This window comes from Python bivittatus, unplaced genomic scaffold, assembly GCF_059951505.1.
Source record: "Python bivittatus isolate LINGU-HERP-01145 unplaced genomic scaffold, Pbiv_v1 ctg000530_np1212, whole genome shotgun sequence".
Classification (NCBI taxonomy): Eukaryota; Metazoa; Chordata; class Lepidosauria; order Squamata; family Pythonidae; genus Python; species Python bivittatus.
Window position 1 is genome coordinate 5,818,015 of NW_028277085.1, and position 13,059 is coordinate 5,831,073.

The following is a 13,059-nucleotide window of genomic DNA, read 5'->3' on the forward strand; positions in this document are numbered from 1 at the left end:
TAGAACTGGAATTTAAGTCCATGTATTTGAAGGGTGCCCTGATTGCGGAAGACCACTTTGTTATGCTCCTCCATTGATCCCTGAGCCAGATATTTCAGATTCTGACCAGCAATGGTGCATGCATAATTTTTTTCCTGAAATCTTTTTAGTGGGCGACTTTAAAACCTGAGATACTCTTGTATGCAAGCATAGAGTCTCTTCTCTGAACTTTCCAAGGCCCTGAACACAAAAGAATGGGTCACCCACCCAGGTTATCAACCTGATCTTTGAAGATCAGGATTTGTCAAGGCCCGTAGTTTAAGACTGAGAGCAGACACTTCAATAGATAGGCAGAAGTCTTGTTAGAACCATATTCAGAGTCTATTGGAGTGGCCCACTAGTTTTTTAATTACTATTTTTCAGTGACTCTGGACCATAGGGATTATAATGGTGACACAATAACATTAGTGGTGGATGAGAATTGTTGCCTCTTCTTAACCACTTTGAGGGTATTTCTAAAACTGAAATAGGCTTCTTAAGCCTACCAAAAGCTTAACACAACTATCTTACTTGTCCTTTTGCCCCCAAATTTTGAGAAATGATATTGCCACTTTTTGGTGCTTTGCCGCTGAATTTTAAGGAGCATGAATCTGAGAGTGGTAGGTAGCAAAAATAGAAAAGATCAAAGATAAGTGAAATGCCAGTTTTGAAAGCTCAAAATGAGAAGGAGAGGATAAATTGGAACCTGAATATTCAAGTAGAAAACAGCATATTGTCTTACTTTGCAGCACTTCCCTGTGTCTCTCCATCTTTTCCTAACACTTCACATCAACATACATACATACATACATACATACATACATACATACATACATACATATAAATGCAGCTGAGTTTCCAGGTCCTGTTCTCACTCTATAAGGGGGGTGAGGTGGGGAGTCAGAAGGCTAGATGGAGGTGGACAGATTATTCTCCAGAACCTCAGCTTAACACTGCACGCAAATCCTTAATATCTCATTGACCCCCACACATGAGCATTTGGCTGCAGAGAAAAGGAGAAGACGAGAGGTTTCCTGGTGAGGAGGAGCTGTTGCTGCATGGGAGATCCATATAAATCCCAGAGAATATTTGTTGGGTGGAGATGTCCCATTTCAATCCAGGATGCTGGGAATTTCTACTTCAAGAGTAGAGTAGATGCTTTTCAGGCAGATGGTCTTAGTTTCAATCCACAAGTATCTCTAGTTAATCAGATGTTGGTACTCTGAAAGACCGCTGTTGGTCAGAGTCAATAAAACTGGACTGATGGAAAAACAGATTGATCTAACCTAAGACAGATTTCTGTGATTCGTATGGTTTCAGGTTTTAAGTCCTGCTTATACAGTAATTCCCAGGAGGGAAAATAAAGACAGCTTCCTGCTTAAAGCAATTTTCGTTGGTTAATGGTGTCAGTTTTGGTCAATTAATCAATTAAATATGTACATAAATAAAAATTATACATATGAAGCGACAAGAAAATTCATTGCACTTCCTAATTTCTCTGTACTTTTAAAAAACATTATTGTATTTGTGAAATCAACCAAATCTTTGTTGAAGAATAACTGGCTGGTTCACTTCTCTTGCTGTTGTCTTCAGCTGTTGAGGTAGCTTGTCTAATTGATGTTTCTGTTTGATGTTTTATTGTTTTAATGCTTTTAATACTTGGAGTCCCCAGACAGAAAAGTGGGGTAAAAATAATAAATTGAGCCAAGTTGGGTTGTGTACCATTTTTCAGACTTATTGACATATGGTTTATTAGTGTTCTTAAAAGCAACAAAGCGATGATTGGAAAATATGCTTGAATTTGCCCAGTGTGCTGTGATGGTTCACTGGGGTCTAATAGAAAGCTGGATGAGCAATTATCAGAAATGTTTGATCTACAAGATAAGAAGATTTGGGAGAAGAATGAGGATCGAGGAGGTGATGCTATATAATTCAGGACCGAGAGCTCTGGCACTCCAGACGTTGCTGAACTACAGCTCCCAGCATTCCTCACCATCGTCCTTGACAGGCTTGCTTTCTAAATGCAGGGGAGAGAAGCCACTGAGATGCATGATCCTTCCTCTTGCATTTATGAAATGGCATTACCCGGATGAGAACGGTAGCATTTCATAGATAGGCTGACCCCTATGTCTGTTTCTCCCAAACTTGCAGATTCGTTTATCAGCATCTATTGCTAGCAGCATTTTTTAATTATTGCTTCTCCGAGGCTGTATGGACAATGTTCATTGGGCCAGGCCTATGGCCTTGGTGGGCAAACGCTGTGTCTCCACTCCAACCGGTGATCAGCTCAGTCTTGGGGATGGTTCATCTTCCCTTCCTCCCTCTAGGTTGCTTATGGTGCTCCTGCCCTTGGACCAGGTTTTCTACAGGAGGGCTCACATCTTGTCTTCAAAGAGGTGACATGGAAAGCTATTGACCTGCTGTTCTAATTGCCTGACATTCTGTTTAGTAAACCCTAATTACTGGAGCCAGGAGTTAAATGCAAGGCTGTTAAACGAGGATTGACAGCTGTGGCCGTGGATCTAATTACAAGAATCTCTAATGCGGGGAGTGAGCTTTGCTGCTTCGGTTACTGTGGAAACACAGAGGCTCATGGCATGCACCATGCGGGGGCAGCCATCAGCATCAGCCATGCGTACTCCACACCCCAGAGACGCAGGTGACTCGTGGTTGGGTTTCTCAAGAAAGCAATATCAAGGCAGTGAGTCTGAAGTCGAGTCCTACCAAGGGCTAGAAATGACCTGATGCTCCAAGGGGGAAATGGAGCTGTTTGCTTGGGCGCAAGGGAAGGCCTATAAAAAGTGTTGGCCACCTTGTGGGTGAATGCGGGGTAGTGGTTAAGCGGTTGGAACTAGGAGTGGGGAGATCCAGATTCAAATGCTTGCTCAGGCATGGAAGATCCCTGGGTGACTTTGGGTCAATTCCTCCCTTTCAACTCAACAGCCAGTGTGGGATGGTGGTGAAGATGCTGGGCTAGAAGTAGGAAAACCTAGGTTCTAACCCACACTTTGCCATGGAGATGATGGGAAAGGGGGAACACTTTGAAGGTGTTGGACTGGGACTAGGGAGGCATGGTTCAAATCTCCCCTCAGTTATGGAAGCTTTGGGGCTAGTCCCAAACTTTCAGCCTAAGATCTAGATAGGAGTAGTGGTGCAGGTGCTAGACTAGGAGTGGAGAGACCCAGGTCCTAACCATCACTCACGTTGGCATACTGAGCACGTTGCTCTCTCTCAGCCCAACCTCACAGGGTAGTTGCTGAGAGGGAACTGGGAGGACAGGTGCTATATTTAATGCCTTGAGCTTCTGAAAGAAAGGTGGGATATAAGGTGGGGATGGTGGCTGGAACTTTGGTGCTTAAGCCATAGTTTGACTTTTCCTTTGTGATCCTTTTGCCTGGGCTACCTGTCTTGCTTATTACTCAGCATCTGACCACAAGGAAGAGAAGGTCATCTGGGCTAAGGGCTCAATCATGCTGCATAAAGCAGGAGCGTGCAGTCATGGTGAGATAACTAATCCTCCAGCATTTGATAATTCCAGACATTCTCCCAACCAAATACTAACCACGGCTGAGCTGGCTTATCTTCTATGCTCAAATGAGATCACCTGTGTTTAACATAGGCCAGAAGTATACAGAACTCCTTGTTCCAATTGAGTAAAGTTTGGGTGTTCCATAAAATGTTTGTTCTTCTGAGGTGTGTGTGTGTGTGTGTGTGTGTGTATGGGGGAGAGAGACAGATGGAGATGGAGATGGAGATGAAGAAAGGGAGAGATGCAGATGAAGCAATAGAGGTAGAACTTACTTGTGATGCTTTCAGTTTGCAACTCCTTGCTGTGATTTTCTCAAAATCTGGAGAAACCCCGCACCTGGGAGGTTCAACTAGATGGTGCATGTTCCCTTTAAGTGTAGGTCTGTGCACTGTGAACATGCGCCAGCTGAAAAGGTCTGGACAATGGTAGAGAATCCTGAAGAATCAGCCAAAAGGAGGCTAGTGTAGAGCTGGGGCGGGGGGAGGTTTCAAGAAGACAAGGGAGGGTTGAATACCGACTGCTTGTGTGCATGAAGACAGAAGCACTTCTAAGGATGCGCTAATTCTCCTCTGCTGCAGAGGAAGGTTGAGGATATGGAAAGGACCACAAAGCCTGCCATCACATCTACCAGGAGGGATTTCCACCTGTATTGTTGATGAGCAAACTGTTGTCCTTTGGAAATCCAGATTTCTCTTCCTCCGGCAAGGTTGGCTTCTTTGATTAAATGTCCCCTGTTTTAATATCTCTGTGTCTTTGGGGTTGCCTGGAAATTGACTCTTCAGAACAGGCACATATCTTTGATTAGCTAGTTCTGTACCATGGCCTCCTTCTTTGCACTGTGTGCCTCCCATTTGGGAGAACTTTAATGAGATGAGGTGGGTGGGCAGACTGGAGAGTGGGCTACCCTTGTGATCCCACTGTTCCTTACATAAGGAGCTGCCCCCGCCCCCAGCCCAGGCTTTCCCTGATGGGACTCAGTGGGGGGGGGGTTCCCCCTGCCCTGCACAAACTCTTCCCACAAACACCTACCCCCAGAGGCTTGAAAACCTCTCAATCTGCCATTTGGGGAATTGGTGGCAGAAGGACGTCAGTTGATCACTATTGTTTTTCCCCCTCTGTCTGTGCATGAGGGAGATTGGCAAGGCTGGCAAGAAAGGGGGGGAGTGAGAGCAAGGCTCCCTCCCTGCTGCAAAAATCCACAGCTGGGGAGGGTTTCTAAGCCTAAAGGAAGGGCAAGATAGTCGGAAGCAAATTGTCTCGTATGCAGACCACAGGCTCATTCGGGCTAATGTGATCTTCATGGCAGCTTCTTCCAAGCCTAGTTGGCCCAGAGGAAAATCCCCCCCTTTCACTTTTGCTCTGGGTGCCCCCATGGATGAGAGCAGTACTGATTTCTATGTCCAGCCAGGTTTTTTAGCCTCCAGGAGCCAGATAAAAAGGTTTGAAACAGGCATGTCTACAAGGCAGGGACAGAAAAGTCAGGATGGTGGCTGAAACTGAAGCTCCACCTACTTTTTATGTACAATGTACCATCATGGCCACTGTCTTGATCTTTTTGATCATGCCCTGCGGAAGCCCTGGCTTGAAATGAGGTCAGTGAGGGTGCAATCTGGAATCACCAAGGGTGTAAAGGACATGGGAAAAGTGGGACCTGGGACCAGCTTTGGCTTGAAACAATCTGATTCTGTGACATTTAATTCCATGGAATCCCATCCAGTTGAGTTCCATAAGTTTAGATTCAGTCCAGAAAAGTTCCACGGGCAAGCCCTTGGTTATCGTACTTGTTTCATTTTCTTCCGAAGAGCCCTAAAACTATCTGCTGCAGTTTAGAGTCATAGCACACACGCATACATGTGTTGGCTGTGTTTGCAAGTCATTGATTGACCCATTGGTTATTTATCTGATTAACCCAATTTTCTGGTTTCTCATGACACACTGAACTGCAAACAACCTACCTGGACTTGCTAGGCTGAAAATGTGGTTAGCTATATATTTCAGTACATCATGTGAATGCAGCCATAAGCTGGTATCCTGATGAAAACCCTAGGAGACAGAGTAGGTGAAAATGGGGATCTAAACTCTCTAGGCCAGTGTTTCTCAACCTTGGCAGCTTGAAGATGTATGGGCCAACTCCCAGAATTCTCTAGGCCAGTGTTTCTCTCTAGGCCAGTGTTTCTCAACCTTGGCAGCTTGAAGATGCATGGACTTCAACTCCCAGAATTCTCTAGGCCAGTGTTTCTCTCTAGACCAGTGTTTCTCAACCTTGGCAGCCTGAAGATGTGTGGACTTCAACTCCCAGAATTCCCCAGCCATAATGGCTGGCTGGGGAATTCTAGGAATTGAAGTCCACACATCTTCAAGCTGCCAAGGTTGAAAAACACTGCTCTAGGCTTATTCCAAGTCAGCTTTCTCTAAGCCGGATCCTTCCAAATATTCTTGAATTAAAGCTACAGCTGCTGTAACCACTATTCCATGCCAAATCTTATTTATTTGTGCATGAGTAGGTTTATCCAGTCCTGTGCTTACAGGTGCATCCGTGCAAAACCACATTGCCCTGATTTATCTGTTATAAGTCTAATTCTGTTGAAAGGGTTTTCAAGCAGCCAATGTTTGAAGAGGCTGCTGACTACTTTTCAGTGATATTAGAAAACAACATTCATGTGTCTTGAGCAGTTTCTTTCAACCAAGTATCTCCCAGATATGTTGGCTTAGATTCCCGGAATTCTCAGAAAAGCCATTTCAGGCTAGAGAATTCTGGGGGATGAAGTACAGCAGCCTGCCCTTCTCAGAAAATGGGTGGAAACAAGGGGAAACCCACCCCACTATTTTTCCACCAAAAATCTGAAGGAGCCTACCAACAAGCCAGAAACTTTTATGGAAGAGCTGGGCAATTGTGCCCCATTAAAGGGGCAATATGCTTCTCCACCCAGTTCATTTCCTTCTCTCCCCACCTCTTTGCTGGAACTGATGACATCTGCAGCCAAAAATGACCCTCCTATCAACTTGCTTGTTCTCCCCTCTTGGCCACAATAGCCTGTGATTTTCCTGGATTTACCGCACATGGAGAAAAGCTTCCCAAACATCTACATGGGAGTTGAGAAACTTAGGTTCTTGTTCTGGTTTCACCCAAATCCCTGCAAGATCTCTAGGAAGAGAGAGGAGAAACTCACTTGTCACTGCCCAGAGCCCCGCTGTTGCTTTGAATGGGCTCTCAACAGAAAAATCAGGTATTTCCATCCCTTCCTGGACTACATGGAAGCAGGGATACCTGCAGGGAGAGGAAAAAGGCCAAGATGGTAGCTACACCCATGCGATGGAAGCCCCACCCCTTTTCTACATGTGTCATGCATGTAAAAAGGGGTGGAACTTCCATCACACAGGCATGAAGCCATATTAACTTTTTTTACCCCCTCCCTTGGACATCCCTGCATGGAGGCAAATCCCACCCAAGCAGGAAGGTGGTCTACTCCAATTTATATCATCATTTCTGAGCAGTAGATAACTTGGAGGAAAAGTTAAATTTGGAAAAGTGGCCACATTCTCCATCCCAACAGTCTAGGTCATCTTCTCCTGGTTGAGATGTTTCTCTCCTTTGATTTCCTCTAGCTTTTTCCTGGGCCTAGTTTTGATCCAAACCTTGGGCTGCTCAGTGCAACTGCTGATGGTGGTGTAAAGCCATGTGTGTGTGGTGTGTGTGTGGAGGTCTTTCTGCCAGGGGCTCCCTGCCCTTAGAGGCAAAAGAGAAAGAGAGAGAGAGAGAGAGGAAAGAAGAGGCAGCTTTTACAAATACTTTTTTTGCAATAGGCTGACAGATGGCTGCTTTACAGAATGAGGGAACTGTCCATAAATTACAAGTGAAACATTTCTCTGTCCCTACAAGCCTAGGCTCCAAGCAGAGAGCATCAGCAGCTGTACTTGGAGCCATGCTGGGAATTGTTCTCTTTGCTGCATTTCAGATTCTGTCAGCCTTACCAGGTAGACCAGACAGGAAACACGACCAGATGAACTAATTCTACTTTATTGTAAAGCTACATTAACAGAATTTCGCAAGTCTGAAAGTACAGTTCTCCCACCGTCACCTTTACAGCCCAAGAACTTAGGGAGGGTCTCTCCTGAGCCTCTTTCTCTGCCCACTATGCAGCTGCGGGCGATGCTGTCTCTTATCTGACCATTCCCTTGGCAGCGTCTCTTGGCCCCATCTCCTATGGTCTTTCCCACATACCATTACAGATTCCCCCTCATTTAGATTCTCAAAGGAATATGCTAGATTGGACTTGGAGAGGGGATGGATGGATGGATGGATGGATGGATGGATGGATGAATGGGGTGGACAATGGTAGACCTCGTGCCCCGCCTATCAGAGGCTCCTACACTCTGTGTCCATCCAAAAGGATCTTGCATGGGAGGGAGATCCATGGAGAGCTCTCATTAGCCAGAAGGTGGACTCGGTTTAGGAGCCTGGTTCACACATTACATGAACCAGGGGCCACACTAAAAACATGATGTCTATCTGAAGCATCAAATACAGTTTTTGTCTGTTCCTCACCTCAAAGTGGCAGGAGACTCCAGTCCATAATGAGTTGTGAGATGTATGTAACCCAGAGGGAAGTTGCTCTTAGGGATGATGGGGCCACCTTCTCAATCATGTCCAGAAGAAGCTCCAAGGCCCACCTGAGGTCTCATGTCTCCTGGGACTACCGGCTGCCCAACCTTGCATTACCTTACACCAGAATTTGGATTGTTTCATCTGGATCTACCCTGTTTTATGAATCCAGCCACTGTCGTTTGTAAACCATGATAGTATAGCTTAACACAATAGGTAAATCTAATGAACAGTGGTTTGTTCAACCATTCTCCATTGTAGGGAAGGGATACTGCTCTTTGGGAGGGCAGGTGTGTTGCATGCGGAAGCACTCCTGCTATCTCCAGTTCAGGATCAGACAGCAGATGACAGGAGTTACTTTCTCTGTTTGGTCCTAGGTAGGCCCAGGACCAGTAGAATGGGCAGTACTGGGTTTGATAGGCAAATAGCCTAGCTGACCTACCCTAACTTCAGTTTCAAAGGAAACAGACTGCAGTAGAGACACTGGTTGGTTTAAATCAGTGTTTTTCAAACTTGGCAACTTTAAGATGGGTGGACTTCAACTCCCAGAATTCCCCAGCCAGCCATGGGTTATTCTGGGAGTTGAAGTCCACCCATCTTAAAGTTGCCAAGTTTGAAAAACACTGGTTTAAATCATATCAGGTAAAAGCAGCGTCATAGCAGGCTAGGTGAAGCCAAGTGAATCAGGACCTTGGATAGCTCTCTGATGGTGCATCTTCTCCTTAGAGAGTTGCTATTAGCTCATTAAGGTCCTGAGGCCTTCTGAGTGCTAATTTTTTGGCCCTACAACATAATCTGCTGCTTTCAGAGAAGCTGTTTGGACCCATAAAGACCCATATCCTTGTAATGTAGCAACTGGCTTCTCCAGGGTGGAGGAGAGTTGGACCAACGGGATGGTGTTTTTTTCCATCTCATTTTTCCTTTGTGGTTGGAGGGGCTGAAGAGGAAGAACATGATACTGGCTGGAAAAAAGTAGATTCCTACGTTCCCAATGTTGATTTGTTACGTATGAAGAAGAAATCCTTGAGTTGCAATTGCATGCATTGCAGCCACACTGAATAATGCTCCTGGTTAGCCTAGTTCTGTTTTTAAATAAATCTGTAGCTAACACTTCCCAGATGGCCTTAAATGATGCATTATGCTCCAGCTGAGTTCCAGATGAAGAACCGGTTGGCCTCTCTTTTCAATCTAATTTCTAGCCTCCGATCTTTGAAATCACAGTGAGAGTCAGAAGCAACCTCACTTTGTTAAACTGATTTTTTGGGAAAGGGGGGGCAGTTGGCAGATAAGTTGAATAATACTGTTTTGTCTCCACCTAATGACAGCCACTGTAGAAAGCCGTCCAAATGGTCTAGTGCTTTCAAGTGCTCAAAATGCTTCACATCTCTTATCAAATTGCGAGCCTTACAATGGTCCTGTAAAGTCAGTCAGTCAGTATTATTATAGATGGGTTTTTTATATTTTTTTCTGTCTTTTTTTTTGCAGATAAAGGACAACGGCAGAGGGGAAAAAATGACTTTTGTGGCAGAGGCAAGGTTCTGTTCAGGGATTTTCTAATTCGTAGTCTTTCTCATAACCACCGTGTGTTACCAGTTCATAGAGCTGCCAAGATTTATTTCTCTTGATAGTAGAAAACATACTTTATAATAGGTTTTCAAAACTAGCTTCAGGAATTCTAGGCAGCTGCCAATATCACTTATGTCTATAGTGAAGCTGGATCATTATCTCCTATGCCTAGCAGGAGAACAGACTTTTAAATGTGAGAAACAGAGGAAACTGATTTTTATTGTCCATCTAGCACGATATTCTCCATACTGATTGACAGAGGTGGTCCAGGACATTAGAAATACACTTGCCCTCTTCCCCAGTGCTGTTGGGAGGTTCCAGGGATTGGGCTGACAAAATTGGGATCTTATGCAAAAAAAACAAAACAAAGGGTGTGCACAAGCTATGCCTTTCCGTTGAATGTCACTGCACATTTAAAGCTGCCTTTTACTAAGACGATGCATTGGTCTGTCTTGCTTGGCATCGTCTGTCCTGAATGAGAACAGAGTTCCAGAGTTCCAGACAGAAATCTTTCCTAGCTAGTCCTGGGGATGGTGGGGTTAAACCTGGGATGCAGGACTATAATGTGGAATAGGGTGGGGAAAGCCTGCACAGATGAAAAAACAGCCTATGCAGGAAAGATGTGCGAAAGGGGCAACAAGAATATGCACACTTATAAGAAGTCACAAGAAAAGGATGAAAGAACATCAAAATTTGCAGAGAAAGGTCGTGGTCCTTGATTGTAGGATAAATTGTCGGAGCTGGTATTGTCAGGGTAGCCTTTCCCAAACTTGCACCTTTAAGCCTGGTGCCCGCTAAGTGTGTTGGGACTACAACTCTCAGAATTCCCATATGGACCACATGCATGAGGTTTTGAGGAGGCCAAATCTTTTCCAGCCCCAGGGCGATTGATCTCCTTTTCCTTGTGTGGAGTTCTGTGGGCTTCAACCTCCCAAGCTTAACAAAGTGAAAATAAATATTTAATTATTCTCCTAAATAAAAAATCGATAGTACTGCTGGTTGGCTAAGTAAATCATGGGACCCATAAATTTTCCCTGCATGCAGCATGCAGTTCCTCCATTAATAGCTATTTTAAAGGATGCTGCACAGAAGCAATAATTAAAAATAGGGAAGGGAAGCTCCAGAGCCCCACGAGGAACATGAGAAGCTGAACCAGGTTTTCAGCCCTTGCTAAAATCTTGCTATTCCTCAAGATTCACTGGAACCAGATCCAAGATCAAGCAATGTCTGGAAGTCGATGGGTAGCACCTTCGGTAGGAATGGGAGGGATCAAGCAAGATGGAGCATGAATGGCAGGTAGGAGAGTCCACCTTGAGTCAAAATTACACTGAGTCCAAAATTACAGATGCCCAACATGTTCTATTCAAGAGTGGGTATACCTTTGCACATGAAGCTCTACGTTTCATTTGCAGCATCCCTATTGAAAAGGTTGGAGGAAGAGGTCATAACTTTCTTTACCTGAGAACTTAGAGCTCTGCTGTCCATCCAAGTAGATATAATTGCACTAGATTAGGAGGACAACTTCTCAAGGGTTGAGGGCAGCCACTTGACCGCTTGATCTTCTGGAGGCTGCAGGAGACCTTCCCATCCCCAGAAGGGAATGATCATATTCTTTTGACCTGTTTTTTAGCTGAGGCTGGGAAGAACGATGACCTGGTCAACCTTCTTCACAGAAGGAGGGCAGACCTTAAGGCCTGTCCAGCAGTTCTTATTTCTACTAAAATTCTTGTGCTTGTGCAAAGGAGGTGGCAGAAGGGTGTTGGTATCAGGTGGCATTTTACAGAGCAAACTAACTTTTCTATGAATGAAAGGCATTTCACATGTTCAGAAGGTATCATTTTATCCATATTAAGGAGGTGATGCTATCTGAAAACTGTGGTGTGAAGACCTTTTTCCTCAGAAATCTAGGCATTGGTGACTATGTATATGTGTGTATGTCAGAGAGTCACAGTAGAAATGATAAGTATTCTGGATGTGTTCCACTTTTCTTTTGTAGTAGTGATATCACATCTTGTTTATGTTTTGTTTCTCTCTCAAGTTAAACTAGAAACCACCCAAGACTGTCCAACTCCAGCATAAATAATTTTGAACATTATATACTTATATATATGGCTTATCAGCTGTACTTTCTAAACCAGCCCCCCTTTTGCTCAGACACACACATAAACCCATCATCGTTCTGTAGATGATTTGTCTACTTCAATTTCAGCCAGTACTTCATTAACACTTTGTAAATACCTTTCCTGTGATTGAGCACAAAGACTTACTTCAGATCTCAACATTTGAGCTGGAATACTGCAAGATAAACAGCCTAGGATTGAAAACAATGAATGCAAACATACAATGAAATAATGACCATCAAGTGTTTCATCGTTGGGAATCGTTCATGCTAGTTTTGGATAATGGGAAAAAAAAGAAAACTGAAAAAATTAAGTGTTTGCTGAATGTCTCCATACTGAGGGTCTCTGTGTCTGCTCCGTTTTCTGAAATTGCCACTCCTTATTCACTCATGGAGATATTGGATGATGTCATTTCCAACCAATCATATTCTAGTATTTCCCATGTTTTCATCATCTTTTGTTGGATTTGATTTTGGTGAAAGAAAGAAAGAGGGAAAGGGAAGGGAACTTAAAATGCAGTTGGAATACATTGAGGCTTCTTGTGAATACTGTTCTTCCATTGTAAAGGGGTTTCTGCTCTTGTAATTAATTGCTTCCTGTTCACTTGTGCAGCTATGGCAACTTGAATTGCCTCATCATTAGCCTGCTCCTTTCTGTTTGCAGTCAGGCAATTCATTTTTATGATGTCAAGTCGTTGGAAAGATCAAAATTCGCCAGGTCCCTATAGGCAATAGCAGATGACTAATTAAAAGAGCTAACTCAGGAATGTTGCAGTTACATAACTAAACATAGACAGTAACTAAATTGTAGTGGCAGGGAACTATTTTCACAGAAAAGGGCAAGGAATGTGCTGTCTGGAGTCAGTCAACTGTATGAGGCTAATAAAATGAAGGTGAATCTTGACAAAAGAGATATCCTTGTGTTTGGGTACATCTCCAGTCCAAGGAATTAGTGCAAAACCAATTCTGAATAAGGTTGTGCTCCTCTGAAGAATGTAACTGTGTCTCTTGGGAGTATTTCTAGGGCTAATTTCCCAGGTTTGTTACTTGTAGCTTTTCTTGGAGAGGCCTAGCATGGTGAGTTCATCAGTTGTATCTTTTCCAGGAGAAAGGCTGCAACAATCTATATTCCAATAATGTCTAGGTTAGATTACTCGAATGTGTTGCATAGGAGTTGCCCTTGAAGGTTGTCTGAGAAATTCATCTAGTGATGAATCAATGTCT